Source organism: Petromyzon marinus, chromosome 37 (genome assembly GCF_048934315.1).
Source record: "Petromyzon marinus isolate PM22_M1 ecotype Great Lakes invasive population chromosome 37, UKy_Petmar_22M1.pri1.0, whole genome shotgun sequence".
Classification (NCBI taxonomy): domain Eukaryota; kingdom Metazoa; phylum Chordata; class Hyperoartia; order Petromyzontiformes; family Petromyzontidae; genus Petromyzon; species Petromyzon marinus.
In genome coordinates, this window is record NC_133703.1 from 8,756,438 (window position 1) to 8,774,818 (window position 18,381).

Genomic DNA, 18,381 nt, shown 5'->3' on the forward strand with positions numbered 1-18,381 from the left:
GGGATCATCTGTGAAACTACTGGGACATCTGTAAAACTACTGGGACATCTTTGAAACTATTGGGACATCTGTGAAACTATGGGGACATCTGTTAACCTACTGGAATATCTGTAAAACTTCTGGGACATCTGTGAAACTATTGGGACATCTGTGAAACTATTGGGACATCTGTGAAACTACTGGTACATCTGTGAAATTATTGGGACATCTGTGAAACTATGGGGACATCTGTGAAACTAATGGGACATATGTGAAACTATTGGGGCATCTGTGAAACTACTGGGACATATGTGAACCTATTGGGACATCTGTGAAACTATTGGGACATCTGTGAAACTATGGGGACATCTGTGAAACTACTGGGACATCTGTTAAACTACTGGGACATCTATTGAACTATTGGGACATATGTGAAACTATTGGGACATCTGTGAAACTACTGGTACATCTGTTAAATTATTGGGACATCTGTAAAACTATGGGGACATCTGTGAAACTAATGGGACATATGTGAAACTATTGGGGCATCTGTGAAACGACTGGGTGATCTGTGACACTAGTGGGACATATGTGAACTTATTGGGACATCTGTGAAACTATTGGGACATCTGTGAAACTATTGGGACATCTGTGAAACTATGGGGACATCTGTGCAACTAATGGGACATATGTGAAACTATTGGGGCATCTGTGAAACTACTGGGATCATCTGTGAAACTACTGGGACATCTGTGAAGCTATGGGGACATCTGTGAAACTAATGGGACATATGTGAAACTATTGGGACATCTGTGAAACTACTGGTACATCTGTTAAATTATTGGGACATCTGTAAAACTATGGGGACATCTGTGAAACTAATGGGACATATGTGAAACTATTGGGGCATCTGTGAAACGACTGGGTGATCTGTGACACTAGTGGGACATATGTGAACTTATTGGGACATCTGTGAAACTATTGGGACATCTGTGAAACTATTGGGACATCTGTGAAACTATGGGGACATCTGTGCAACTAATGGGACATATGTGAAACTATTGGGGCTTCTGTGAAACTACTGGGATCATCTGTGAAACTATTGGGACATCTGTAAAACTACTGGGACATCTTTGAAACTATTGGGACATCTGTGAAACTATGGGGACATCTGTTAACCTACTGGAATATCTTTAAAACTTCTGGGACATCTGTGAAACTATTGGGACATCTGTGAAACTATTGGGACATCTGTGAAACTACTGGTACATCTGTGAAATTATTGGGACATCTGTGAAACTATGGGGACATCTGTGAAACTAATGGGACATATGTGAAACTATTGGGGCATCTGTGAAACTACTGGGACATATGTGAACCTATTGGGACATCTGTGAAACTATTGGGACATCTGTGAAACTATGGGGACATCTGTGAAACTACTGGGACATCTGTTAAACTACTGGGACATCTGTTGAACTATTGGGACATCTGTGAATCTACTGGGACATCTGTAAAACTACTGGGACATATGTGAATCTATTGGGACATCTGTGAAACTATTGAGACATCTGTGAAACTATTGGGACATCTGTTAAACTACTGGTACATCTTTTAAATTATTGGGACATCTGTAAAACTATGGGGACATCTGTGAAACTAATGGGACATATGTGAAACTATTGGGGCATCTGTGAAACGACTGGGTGATCTGTGACACTAGTGGGACATATGTGAACTTATTGGGACATCTGTGAAACTATTGGGACATCTGTGAAACTATTGGGACATCTGTGAAACTATGGGGACATCTGTGCAACTAATGGGACATATGTGAAACTATTGGGGCATCTGTGAAACTACTGGGATCATCTGTGAAACTACTGGGACATCTGTAAAACTACTGGGACATCTTTGAAACTATTGGGACATCTGTGAAACTATGGGGACATCTGTTAACCTACTGGAATATCTGTAAAACTTCTGGGACATCTGTGAAACTATTGGGACATCTGTGAAACTATTGGGACATCTGTGAAACTACTGGTACATCTGTGAAATTATTGGGACATCTGTGAAACTATGGGGACATCTGTGAAACTAATGGGACATATGTGAAACTATTGGGGCATCTGTGAAACTACTGGGACATATGTGAACCTATTGGGACATCTGTGAAACTATTGGGACATCTGTGAAACTATGGGGACATCTGTGAAACTACTGGGACATCTGTTAAACTACTGGGACATCTGTTGAACTATTGGGACATCTGTGAATCTACTGGGACATCTGTAAAACTACTGGGACATATGTGAATCTATTGGGACATCTGTGAAACTATTGAGACATCTGTGAAACTATTGGGACATCTGTGAAACTATGGGGACATCTGTGCAACTAATGGGACATATGTGAAACTATTGGGGCATCTGTGAAACGACTGGGTGATCTGTGACACTAGTGGGACATATGTGAACTTATTGGGACATCTGTGAAACTATTGGGACATCTGTGAAACTATTGGGACATCTGTGAAACTATGGGGACATCTGTGCAACTAATGGGACATATGTGAAACTATTGGGGCATCTGTGAAACTACTGGGGTCATCTGTGAAACTACTGGGACATCTGTAAAACTACTGGGACATCTTTGAAACTATTGGGACATCTGTGAAACTATGGGGACATCTGTTAACCTACTGGAATATCTGTAAAACTCCTGGGACATCTGTGAAACTATTGGGATATCTGTGAAACTATTGGGACATATGTGAAACTACTGGTACATCTGTGAAATTATTGGGACATCTGTGAAACTAATGGGACATATGTGAAACTATTGGGGCATCTGTGAAACGACTGGGTGATCTGTGAAACTACTGGGACATATGTGAACTTATTGGGACATCTGTGAAACTATTGGGACATCTGTGAAACTATTGGGACATCTGTGAAGCTATGGGGACATCTGTGAAACTAATGGGACATATGTGAAACTATTGGGACATCTGTGAAACTACTGGTACATCTGTTAAATTATTGGGACATCTGTAAAACTATGGGGACATCTGTGAAACTAATGGGACATATGTGAAACTATTGGGGCATCTGTGAAACGACTGGGTGATCTGTGACACTAGTGGGACATATGTGAACTTTTTGGGACATCTGTGAAACTATTGGGACATCTGTGAAACTATTGGGACATCTGTGAAACTATGGGGACATCTGTGGAACTAATGGGACATATGTGAAACTATTGGGGCATCTGTGAAACTACTGGGATCATCTGTGAAACTACTGGGACATCTGTAAAACTACTGGGACATCTTTGAAACTATTGGGACATCTGTGAACCTATTGGGACATCTGTGAAACTACTGGTACATCTGTGAAATTATTGGGACATCTGTGAAACTATGGGGACATCTGTGAAACTAATGGGACATATGTGAAAATATTGGGGCATCTGTGAAACTACTGGGACATATGTGAACCTATTGGGACATCTGTGAAACTATGGGGATATCTGTTAACCTACTGGGACATCTGTGAAACTACTGGGACATCTGTTAAACTACTGGGACATCTGTTGAACTATTGGGACATCTGTGAATCTACTGGGACATCTGTAAAACTACTGGGACATATGTGAATCTATTGGGACATCTGTGAAACTATTGGGACATCTGTGAAACTATTGAGACATCTGTGAAACAACTGGGACATCTGTTAAACTATTGGGACATCTGTTAAACTCCTGGGACATCTGGGAAACTATTGGGACATCTGTGAAACTATTTGGGACATCTGTTAAACTATTGGGACATCTGTGAAACTACTGGTACATCTGTGAAATTATTGGGACATCTGTGAAACTACTGGTACATATGTGAAACTATTGGGAAATGTGTGAAACTATTGGGACATCTGTGAAACTATTGGACATCTGTGAAACTACTGGTACATCTGTGAAACTATGGGGACATCTGTTAACCTACTGGGATATCTGTAAAACTACTGGGACATCTGTGAAACTATTGGGACATCTGTGAAACTATGGGGACATCCGTTAACCTACTGGGACATCTGTGAAACTACTGGGACATCTGTTAAACTACTGGGACATCTGTAAAACTATGGGGACATCTGTGAAACTAATGGGACATATGTGAAACTATTGGGGCATCTGTGAAACGACTGGGTGATCTGTGACACTAGTGGGACATGTGAACTTATTGGGACATCTGTGAAACTATTGGGACATCTGTGAAACTATTGGGACATCTGTGAAACTATGGGGACATCTGTGCAACTAATGGGACATATGTGAAACTATTGGTGCATCTGTGAAACTACTGGGATCATCTGTGAAACTACTGGGACATCTGTAAAACTACTGGGACATCTTTGAAACTATTGGGACATCTGTGAAACTATGGGGACATCTGTTAACCTACTGGAATATCTGTAAAACTTCTGGGACATCTGTGAAACTATTGGGACATCTGTGAAACTATTGGGACATCTGTGAAACTACTGGTACATCTGTGAAATTATTGGGACATCTGTGAAACTATGGGGACATCTGTGAAACTAATGGGACATATGTGAAAATATTGGGGCATCTGTGAAACTACTGGGACATATGTGAACCTATTGGGACATCTGTGAAACTATTGGGACATCTGTGAAACTATGGGAATATCTGTTAACCTACTGGGACATCTGTGAAACTACTGGGACATCTGTTAAACTACTGGGACATCTGTTGAACTATTGGGACATCTGTGAATCTACTGGGACATCTGTAAAACTACTGGAACATATGTTAATCTATTGGGACATCTGTGAAACTATTGGGACATCTGTGAAACTATTGAGACATCTGTGAAACAACTGGGACATCTGTTAAACTATTGGGACATCTGTTAAACTCCTGGGACATCTGTGAAACTATTGAGACATCTGTGAAACTATTTGGGACATCTGTTAAACTATGGGGACATCTGTGAAACTATTGGGACATCTGTGAAACTATTTGGGACATCTGTGAAATTATTGGGACATCTGTGAAACTATGGGGACATCTGTGAAACTAATGGGACATATGTGAAACTATTGGGGCATCTGTGAAACTACGGGTGATCTGTGAATCTACTGGGACATATGTGAACCTATTGAGACATCTGTGAAACTATTGGGACATCTGTGAAACTATTGGGACATCTGTGAAACTATGGGGATATCTGTGAAACTAATGGGACATATGTGAAACTATTGGGACATCTGTGAAACTATGGGGACATCTGTGAAACTAATGGGACATATGTGAAACTATTGGGACATCTGTAAAACTACTGGGACATATGTGAAACTATTGGGAAATGTGTGAAACTATTGGGACATCTGTGAAACTATTGGGACATCTGTTAAACTACTGGTACATCTGTGAAACTATGGGGACATCTGTTAACCTACTGGGATATCTGTAAAACTACTGGGACATCTGTTAAACTATTGGGACATCTGTGAAACTATGGGGACATCTGTTAACCTACTGGGACATCTGTTAAACCACTGGGACATCTGTTGAACTATTGGGACATCTGTGAATCTACTGGGACATCTGTAAAACTACTGGGACATATGTGAACCTATTGGGACATCTGTGAAACTATTTGGGACATCTGTTAAACTATTGGGACATCTGTGAAACTACTGGTACATCTGTTAAATAATTGGGACATCTGTGAAACTATGGGGACATCTGTGAAACTAATGGGACATATGTGAAACTATTGGGGCATCTGTGAAACGACTGGGTGATCTGTGAAACTATTGGGACATCTGTGAAACTTTTGGGACATCTGTGAAACTATGGGGACATCTGTGAAACTAAGGGGACATATGTGAAACTATTGGGGCATCTGTGAAACTACTGGGATCATCTGTGAAACTAGCGGGACATCTGTAAAACTACTGGGACATCTTTGAAACTATTGGGACATCTGTGAAACTATGGGGACATCTGTTAACCTACTGGCACATCTGTGAAACTACTGGGACATCTGTTAAACTACTGCGACATCTGTTGAACTATTGGGACATCTGTGAATCTACTGGGACATCTGTAAAACTACTGGGACATATGTGAACCTATTGGGACATCTGTGAAACTATTGGGACATCTGTGAAGCTATTGGGACATCTGTGAAACTATGGGGACATCTGTGAAACTAATGGGACATATGTGAAACTATTGGGACATCTGTGAAACTGTGGGGACATCTGTGAAACTAATGGGACATATGTGAAACTATTGGGACATCTGTAAAACTACTGGGACATATGTGAAACTATTGGGAAATGTGTGAAACTATTGGGACATCTGTGAAACTATTGGGACATCTGTGAAACTACTGGTACATCTGTGAAACTATGGGGACATCTGTTAACCTACTGGGATATCTGTAAAACTACTGGTACATCTGTAAAACTATTGGGACATCTGTGAAACTATGGGGACATCTGTTAACCTACTGGGACATCTGTGAAACTACTGGGACATCTGTTAAACTACTGGGACATCTGTTGAACTATTGGGACATCTGTGAATCTACTGGGACATCTGTAAAACTACTGGGACATATGTGAACTTATTGGGACATCTGTGAAACTATTGGGACATCTGTGAAACTATTGGGACATCTGTGAAACTATGGGGACATCTGTGCAACTAATGGGACATATGTGAAACTATTGGGGCATCTGTGAAACTACTGGGATCATCTGTGAAACTACTGGGACATCTGTAAAACTACTGGGACATCTTTGAAACTATTGGGACATCTGTGAAACTATGGGGACATCTGTTAACCTACTGGAATATCTGTAAAACTCCTGGGACATCTGTGAAACTATTGGGATATCTGTGAAACTATTGGGACATATGTGAAACTACTGGTACATCTGTGGAATTATTGGGACATCTGTGAAACTAATGGGACATATGTGAAACTATTGGGGCATCTGTGAAACGACTGGGTGATCTGTGAAACTACTGGGACATATGTGAACTTATTGGGACATCTGTGAAACTATTGGGACATCTGTGAAACTATTGGGACATCTGTGAAGCTATGGGGACATCTGTGAAACTAATGGGACATATGTGAAACTATTGGGACATCTGTGAAACTACTGGTACATCTGTTAAATTATTGGGACATCTGTAAAACTATGGGGACATCTGTGAAACTAATGGGACATATGTGAAACTATTGGGGCATCTGTGAAACGACTGGGTGATCTGTGACACTAGTGGGACATATGTGAACTTATTGGGACATCTGTGAAACTATTGGGACATCTGTGAAACTATTGGGACATCTGTGAAACTATGGGGACATCTGTGCAACTAATGGGACATATGTGAAACTATTGGGGCATCTGTGAAACTACTGGGATCATCTGTGAAACTACTGGGACATCTGTAAAACTACTGGGACATCTTTGAAACTATTGGGACATCTGTGAAACTATTAGGACATCTGTGAAACTACTGGTACATCTGTAAAATTATTGGGACATCTGTGAAACTATGGGGACATCTGTGAAACTAATAGGACATATGCGAAAATATTGGGGCATCTGTGAAACTACTGGGACATATGTGAACCTATTGGGACATCTGTGAAACTATGGGGATATCTGTGAAACTACTGGGACATCTGTTAAACTACTGGGACATCTGTTGAACTATTGGGACATCTGTGAATCTACTGGGACATCTGTAAAACTACTGGGACATATGTGAATCTATTGGGACATCTGTGAAACTATTGGGACATCTGTGAAACTATTGAGACATCTGTGAAACAACTGGGACATCTGTTAAACTATTGGGACATCTGTTAAACTCCTGGGACATCTGGGAAACTATTGGGACATCTGTGAAACTATTTGGGACATCTGTTAAACTATTGGGACATCTGTGAAACTACTGGTACATCTGTGAAATTATTGGGACATCTGTGAAACTACTGGTACATATGTGAAACTATTGGGAAATGTGTGAAACTATTGGGACATCTGTGAAACTATTGGGACATCTGTGAAACTACTGGTACATCTGTGAAACTATGGGGACATCTGTTAACCTACTGGGATATCTGTAAAACTACTGGGACATCTGTGAAACTATTGGGACATCTGTGAAACTATGAGGACATCCGTTAACCTACTGGGACATCTGTGAAACTACTGGGACATCTGTTAAACTACTGGGACATCTGTAAAACTATGGGGACATCTGTGAAACTAATGGGACATATGTGAAACTATTGGGGCATCTGTGAAACGACTGGGTGATCTGTGACACTAGTGGGACATGTGAACTTATTGGGACATCTGTGAAACTATTGGGACATCTGTGAAACTATTGGGACATCTGTGAAACTATGGGGACATCTGTGCAACTAATGGGACATATGTGAAACTATTGGGGCATCTGTGAAACTACTGGGATCATCTGTGAAACTACTGGGACATCTGTAAAACTACTGGGACATCTTTGAAACTATTGGGACATCTGTGAAACTATGGGGACATCTGTTAACCTACTGGAATATCTGTAAAACTTCTGGGACATCTGTGAAACTATTGGGACATCTGTGAAACTATTGGGACATCTGTGAAACTACTGGTACATCTGTGAAATTATTGGGACATCTGTGAAACTATGGGGACATCTGTGAAACTAATGGGACATATGTGAAAATATTGGGGCATCTGTGAAACTACTGGGACATATGTGAACCTATTGGGACATCTGTGAAACTATTGGGACATCTGTGAAACTATGGGAATATCTGTTAACCTACTGGGACATCTGTGAAACTACTGGGACATCTGTTAAACTACTGGGACATCTGTTGAACTATTGGGACATCTGTGAATCTACTGGGACATCTGTAAAACTACTGGAACATATGTGAATCTATTGGGACATCTGTGAAACTATTGGGACATCTGTGAAACTATTGAGACATCTGTGAAACAACTGGGACATCTGTTAAACTATTGGGACATCTGTTAAACTCCTGGGACATCTGTGAAACTATTGAGACATCTGTGAAACTCTTTGGGACATCTGTTAAACTATGGGGACATCTGTGAAACTATTGGGACATCTGTGAAACTATTTGGGACATCTGTGAAACTATTGGGGCATCTGTGAAACTACGGGTGATCTGTGAATCTACTGGGACATATGTGAACCTATTGAGACATCTGTGAAACTATTGGGACATCTGTGAAACTATTGGGACATCTGTGAAACTATGGGGACATCTGTGAAACTAATGGGACATATGTGAAACTATTGGGACATCTGTGAAACTATGGGGACATCTGTGAAACTAATGGGACATATGTGAAACTATTGGGACATCTGTAAAACTACTGGGACATATGTGAAACTATTGGGAAATGTGTGAAACTATTGGGACATCTGTGAAACTATTGGGACATCTGTTAAACTACTGGTACATCTGTGAAACTATGGGGACATCTGTTAACCTACTGGGATATCTGTAAAACTACTGGGACATCTGTTAAACTATTGGGACATCTGTGAAACTATGGGGACATCTGTTAACCTACTGGGACATCTGTTAAACTACTGGGACATCTGTTGAACTATTGGGACATCTGTGAATCTACTGGGACATCTGTAAAACTACTGGGACATATGTGAACCTATTGGGACATCTGTGAAACTATTTGGGACATCTGTTAAACTATTGGGACATCTGTGAAACTACTGGTACATCTGTTAAATTATTGGGACATCTGTGAAACTATGGGGACATCTGTGAAACTAATGGGACATATGTGAAACTATTGGGGCATCTGTGAAACGACTGGGTGATCTGTGAAACTATTGGGACATCTGTGAAACTATTGGGACATCTGTGAAACTATGGGGACATCTGTGAAACTAAGGGGACATATGTGAAACTATTGGGGCATCTGTGAAACTACTGGGATCATCTGTGAAACTAGCGGGACATCTGTAAAACTACTGGGACATCTTTGAAACTATTGGGACATCTGTGAAACTATGGGGACATCTGTTAACCTACTGGCACATCTGTGAAACTACTGGGACATCTGTTAAACTACTGCGACATCTGTTGAACTATTGGGACATCTGTGAATCTACTGGGACATCTGTAAAACTACTGGGACATATGTGAACCTATTGGGACATCTGTGAAACTATTGGGACATCTGTGAAGCTATTGGGACATCTGTGAAACTATGGGGACATCTGTGAAACTAATGGGACATATGTGAAACTATTGGGACATCTGTGAAACTGTGGGGACATCTGTGAAACTAATGGGACATATGTGAAACTATTGGGACATCTGTAAAACTACTGGGACATATGTGAAACTATTGGGAAATGTGTGAAACTATTGGGACATCTGTGAAACTATTGGGACATCTGTGAAACTACTGGTACATCTGTGAAACTATGGGGACATCTGTTAACCTACTGGGATATCTGTAAAACTACTGGTACATCTGTAAAACTATTGGGACATCTGTGAAACTATGGGGACATCTGTTAACCTACTGGGACATCTGTGAAACTACTGGGACATCTGTAAAACTACTGGGACATCTGTTGAACTATTGGAACATCTGTGAATCTACTGGGACATCTGTAAAACTACTGGGACATATGTGAACCTATTGGGACATCTGTGAAACTATTGGGACATCTGTGAAACTATTGAGACATCTATGAAACAACTGGGACATCTGTTAAACTATTGGGACATCTGTTAAACTTCTGGGACATCTGTGCAACTATTGGGACATCTGTGAGACTATTTGGGACATCTGTTAAAGTATTGGGACATCTGTGAAACTACTGGTACATCTGTTAAATTATTGGGACATCTGTGAAACTATGGGGACATCTGTGAAACTAATGGGACATATGTGAAACTATTGGGGCATCTGTGAAACGACTGGGTGATCTGTGAAACTACTGGGACATATGTGAACTTATTGGGACATCTGTGAAACTATTGGGACATCTGTGAAATTATTGGGACATCTGTGAAACTATGGGGACATCTGTGAAACTAATGGGACATATGTGAAACTATTGGGGCATCTGTGAAACTACTGGGATCATCTGTGAAACTAGCGGGACATCTGTAAAACTACTGGGACATCTTTGAAACTATTGGGACATCTGTGAAACTATGGGGACATCTGTTAACCTACTGGGACATCTGTGAAACTACTGGGACATCTGTTAAACTACTGGGACATCTGTTGAACTATTGGGACATCTGTGAATCTACTGGGACATCTGTAAAACTACTGGGACATATGTGAACCTATTGGGACATCTGTTAAACTATTGGGACATCTGTTAAACTTCTGGGACATCTGTGCAACTATTGGGACATCTGTGAAACTATTTGGGAAATCTGTTAAAGTATTGGGACATCTGTGAAACTACTGGTACATCTGTTAAATTATTGGGACATCTGTGAAACTATGGGGACATCTGTGAAACTAATGGGACATATGTGAAACTATTGGGGCATCTGTGAAACGACTGGGTGATCTGTGAAACTACTGGGACATATGTGAACTTATTGGGACATCTGTGAAACTATTGGGACATCTGTGAAACTATTGGGACATCTGTGAAACTATGGGGACATCTGTGAAACTATGGGGACATCTGTGAAACTAATGGGACATATGTGAAACTATTGGGGCATCTGTGAAACTACTGGGATCATCTGTGAAACTACCGGGACATCTGTAAAACTACTGGGACATCTTTGAAACTATTGGGACATCTGTGAAACTATGGGGACATCTGTTAACCTACTGGAATATCTGTAAAACTTCTGGGACATCTGTGAAACTATTGGGACATCTGTGAATCTATTGGGACATCTGTGAAACTATTTGGGACATCTGTTAAACTATTGGGACATCTGTGAAACTACTGGTACATCTGTGAAATTATTGGGACATCTGTGAAACTATGGCGACATCTGTGAAACTAATGGGACATATGTGAAACTATTGGGGCATCTGTGAAACTACTGGGACATATGTGAATCTATTGGGACATCTGTGAAACTATGGGGACATCTGTGAAACTAATGGGACATCTGTAAAACTACTGGGACATATGTGAAACTATTGGGAAATGTGTGAAAATATTGGGACATCTGTGAAACTACTGGTACATCTGTGAAACTATGGGGACATCTGTTAACCTACTGGGATATCTGTAAAACTACTGGGACATCTGTGAAACTATTGGGACATCTGTGAAACTATGGGGACATCTGTTAACCTACTGGGACATCTGTTAAACTACTGGGACATCTGTTGAACTATTGGGACATCTGTGAATCTACTGGGACATCTGTAAAACTACTGGGACATATGTGAACCTATTGGGACATCTGTGAAACTATTGGGACATCTGTGAATCTACTGGGACATCTGTAAAACTACTGGGACATATGTGAATCTATTGGGACATCTGTGAAACTATGGGGACATCTGTGAAACTAATGGGACATATGTGAAACTATTGGGACATCTGTAAAACTACTGGGACATATGTGAAACTATTGGGAAATGTGTGAAACTATTGGGACATCTGTGAAACTACTGGTACATCTGTGAAACTATGGGGACATCTGTTAACCTACTGGGATATCTGTAAAACTACTGGGACATCTGTGAAACTATTGGGACATCTGTGAAACTATGGGGACATCTGTTAACCTACTGGGACATCTGTGAAACTACTGGGACATCTGTTAAATTACTGGGACATCTGTTGAACTATTGAGACATCTGTGAATCTACTGGGACATCTGTAAAACTACTGGGACATATGTGAACCTATTGGGACATCTGTGAAACTATTGGGACATCTGTAAAACTACTGGGACATATGTGAAACTACTGGGACATATGTGAAACTATTGGGAAATGTGTGAAACTATTGGGACATCTGTGAAACTACTGGTACATCTGTGAAACTATGGGGACATCTGTTAACCTACTGGGATATCTGTAAAACTACTGGGACATCTGTGAAACTATTGGGACATCTGTGAAACTATGGGGACATCTGTTAACCTACTGGGACATCTGTGAAACTACTGGGACATCTGTAAAACTACTGGGACATCTGTTGAACTATTGGGACATCTGTGAATCTACTGGGACATCTGTAAAACTACTGGGACATATGTGAACCTATTGGGACATCTGTGAAACTATTGGGACATCTGTAAAACTACTGGGACATATGTGAAACTATTGGGAAATGTGTGAAACTATTGGGACATCTGTGAAACTATTGGGACATCTGTGAAACTACTGGTACATCTGTGAAACTATGGGGACATCTGTTAACCTACTGGGATATCTGTAAAACTACTGGGACATCTGTGAAACTATTGGGACATCTGTGAAACTATGGGGACATCTGTTAACCTACTGGGACATCTGTGAAACTACTGGGACATCTGTAAAACTACTGGGACATCTGTTGAACTATTGGGACATCTGTGAATCTACTGGGACATCTGTAAAACTACTGGGACATATGTGAACCTATTGGGACATCTGTGAAACTATTGGGACATCTGTGAAACTATTGAGACATCTATGAAACAACTGGGACATCTGTTAAACTATTGGGACATCTGTTAAACTTCTGGGACATCTGTGAAACTATTGGGACATCTGTGAAATTATTTGGGACATCTGTTAAACTATTGGGACATCTGTGAAACTACTGGTACATCTGTTAAATTATTGGGACATCTGTGAAACTATGGGGACATCTGTGAAACTAAAGGGACATATGTGAAACTATTGGGGCATCTGTGAAACGACTGGGTGATCTGTGAAACTACTGGGACATATGTGAACTTATTGGGACATCTGTGAAACTATTGGGACATCTGTGAAATTATTGGGACATCTGTGAAACTATGGGGACATCTGTGAAACTAATGGGACATATGTGAAACTATTGGGGCATCTGTGAAACTACTGGGATCATCTGTGAAACTAGCGGGACATCTGTAAAACTACTGGGACATCTTTGAAACTATTGGGACATCTGTGAAACTATGGGGACATCTGTTAACCTACTGGAATATCTGTAAAACTTCTGGGACATCTGTGAAACTATTGGGACATCTGTGAAACTATTGGGAAATCTGTGAAACTATTGGGACATCTGTGAATCTATTGGGACATCTGTGAAACTATTTGGGACATTTGTTAAACTATTGGGACATCTGTGAAACTACTGGTACATCTGTGAAATTATTGGGACATCTGTGAAACTATGGGGACATCTGTGAAACTAATGGGACATATGTGAAACTATTGGGGCATCTGTGAAACTACTGGGACATATGTGAACCTATTGGGACATCTGTGAAACTATTGGGACATCTGTGAAACTATGGGGACATCTGTTAACCTACTGGGACATCTGTGAAACTACTGGGACATCTGTTAAACTACTGGGACATCTGTTGAACTATTGGGACATCTGTGAATCTACTGGGACATCTGTAAAACTACTGGGACATATGTGAACCTATTGGGACATCTGTGAAACTATTGGGACATCTGTGAAACTATTGGGACATCTGTGAAACTATGGGGACATCTGTGAAACTAATGGGACATGTCTGAAACTATTGGGACATCTGTGAAACTATGGGGACATCTGTGAAACTAATGGGACATATGTGAAACTATTGGGACATCTGTAAAACTACTGGGACATATGTGAAACTATTGGGAAATGTGTGAAACTATTGGGACATCTGTGAAACTATTGGGACATCTGTGAAACTACTGGTACATCTGTGAAACTATGGGGACATCTGTTAACCTACTGGGATATCTGTAAAACTACTGGTACATCTATAAAACTATTGGGACATCTGTGAAACTATGGGGACATCTGTTAACCTACTGGGACATCTGTGAAACTACTGGGACATCTGTTAAACTACTGGGACATCTGTTGAACTATTGGGACATCTGTGAATCTACTGGGACATCTGTAAAACTACTGGGACATATGTGAACCTATTGGGACATCTGTGAAACTATTGGGACATCTGTGAAACTATTGAGACATCTATGAAACAACTGGGACATCTGTTAAACTATTGGGACATCTGTTAAACTTCTGGGGCATCTGTGAAACGACTGGGTGATCTGTGAAACTACTGGGACATATGTGAACTTATTGGGACATCTGTGAAACTATTGGGAAATCTGTGAAACTATTGGGACATCTGTGAAACTATGGGGACATCTGTGAAACTAATGGGACATATGTGAAACTATTGGGGCATCTGTGAATCTACTGGGATCATCTGTGAAACTACCGGGACATCTGTAAAACTACTGGGACATCTTTGAAACTATTGGGACATCTGTGAAACTATGGGGACATCTGTTAACCTACTGGAATATCTGTAAAACTTCTGGGACATCTGTGAAACTATTGGGACATCTGTGAAACTATTGGGAAATCTGTGAAACTATTGGGACATCTGTGAATCTATTGGGACATCTGTGAAACTATTTGGGACATCCGTTAAACTATTGGGACATCTGTGAAACTACTGGTACATCTGTGAAATTATTGGGACATCTGTGAAACTATGGCGACATCTGTGAAACTAATGGGACATATGTGAAACTATTGGGGCATCTGTGAAACTACTGGGACATATGTGAACCTATTGGGACATCTGTGAAACTATTGGGACATCTGTGAAACTATGGGGACATCTCTTCTTTGGTTCTTTCGGTAAAGTCACGTAGAATGAGAATAAAATTATAAATTGATAAAATAAAATAACACAATAATATTCTCACGACGTTTCGGCCACAACACAAGCGGCCTTCATCAGGTGAAGGGAGCGAGACTGTCTGGTAGGACAGCGCTGGAGTGAGAGAGCCACGTTCAGATCACGGCTTTTTAAGCTGTGTGAGAGGAACAAAGAGCCTTGACGAAGGAATTAGCATAAAATTTAGCATTGAAATGGCTGAATGATTAGCTTGTGACTGGTCACAGAAATAGCTATGTTAAAAGTTAAAGCATACACATCCGCAGAGGCACCCATTGTTAAAAGGAATTAGCATAGAATTTAGCATTGAAATAGCTAAATTAAGGCATACACATCCGCAGAGGCACCCCTTGATAATGGGATTAGCATAGAATTTAGCATTGAAATGGCTGAGTGATTCGCTTGTAACTGCTACAGAAATAGTTACGTTGAAGTCAGAGCATACACATTCACTGAGGCACTTAGTACAAATCAAACAGGAGAATTTAGCATTGAAATAACTAGGCGAATTTAGCATTGAAATAACTGGGTGATTTGCTAGTGACTGGTCACAGAAATGACTACACATCTGAGCTATTCACAGTACTATATAGTGAACCAATAAAAACTAAAATATAAATTACCTTCATGTTATCAATAAACTCTATATTCTCCAATCAGCTAAGCTACCAACCATAAGTCGTTATATATCACAATGCTATATGGCGAAAAAATGGGTGGATTCTTACCCTCAAATTTCCGTACCACGGATAGCTACGGGCCCCGTTCAGACGGACGAGTTCGTCCATGGTCGGAACAGAGGAGGGGGAGAGAGACAGCTGCGAAGCCCTAGTATACTCCATGTTGTAAACCATACCATTAACCGTGGTGTGAGAGGTATTAAGAGGCAATGCTGGCGAAAGAGCTGCGGTCTGAAGGTCATCGTAAAATTACAATTAATTAAGAACAGAAATGATTTAACACATCTTTCCAGTGGTTACTAAGCCTGAATCCATCTTCTCGGTTGAAATTGTCTCTGTGCTTGTATATGTGAATGGCCTCATGAACGAATCTCTCATGGTAGCCAGTTCTCCACCTCTCCAGCAAAAAATCGGATCCACACACCGAAAAGATAGACGTCAACAAAGTCGTAATTAATCGCAGTAACAGTTCCATTTCTGATGGTCTGAAATCCGTTTTAGCTAAAGGTCTAAACTTTGCTGTCACACCGAGACACTTACCGGTTAATGATATCATTGCCAATGTCGACGTTGCACTCAAGGGCTTGAGTCACATCTCTGCAGACGTAGCAAGATCTGAAATCGCTGCAACCCTCAAAACGCTAAGTTGCCACCTAGCAACATCAGCAAAGACGAACGTTTTGAATTATCTCAATTAAAAAAGAGGGATGATATTGTCGTTCTCTCAGCCGACAAAGGCAATGCCACTGTCATCATGGACAAAACAGAATATAACAACAAAATTCAAGAACTACTCAACGATGGCAGCTATACAAAAATAAAAAGAGATCCCACCAACAGCCTGGTCACCAAAACGAACAAAATTATCTCTGATTCAACAGCATTAATTGATGAGAACAAACAGTTCTTGTTGAAACCCTCTGCTGCCAGACCACCAAGATTATATGGCCTTCCAAAGATACACAAAGAAGATACACCCCTTCGTCCCATCGTCTCTACTATCAGCTCCCCCACCTACAAACTGGCACGTTTTCTGGCTGATATACTGCGACCTTTCACTGGAAAAACCACCTCTGCGGTACTAAATTCTACTCACCTGGTATCGACAATCAAAGACATTTCCCTGTCCCCAAACGACCTGCTTGTCAGTTTTGATGTGGTGTCCTTGTTCACCAAAGTCCCGGTACCTGACACCATCGCTATCATTGAAGACCTGGTTCATCAAGGACTGCATACTGATGTACCCCCCCTGGTGAGACATTGCTTAACCAACACATACTTCACCTGGAATGGAACTTTCTACAAACAAACTGAGGGCACCCCAATGGGCTCCCCCCTATCTCCGGTTGTAGCCAACGTATTCATGGAAAAATTTGAAACTGACGCCATCCAGACTGCCACTCTACGCCCGACCTTATGGAAGAGGTACGTTTATGACACCTTTGTCATCTGGCCACATGGCCAGCCTGCTCTAGACCAATTCCGCGACCACATCAATTCCATACACCCAGCCATCAGATTTACCATGGAGGTCGAAAAAGATGGCAAACTACCCTTTCTGGATGTCTTAATTAAAAGGAGACATGATGGTTCAATGAGCCACTCTGTCTACAGGAAAGCTACCCATACAGATGCTTACTTGAAACCGGATTCCCACCACCATCCATCCCAGAAGAACTGCCTCATCAAGACTCTATACCATAGAGCCCAATGCATTTCCGACCAGGAACACATTACCAGTGAACTCAAGCA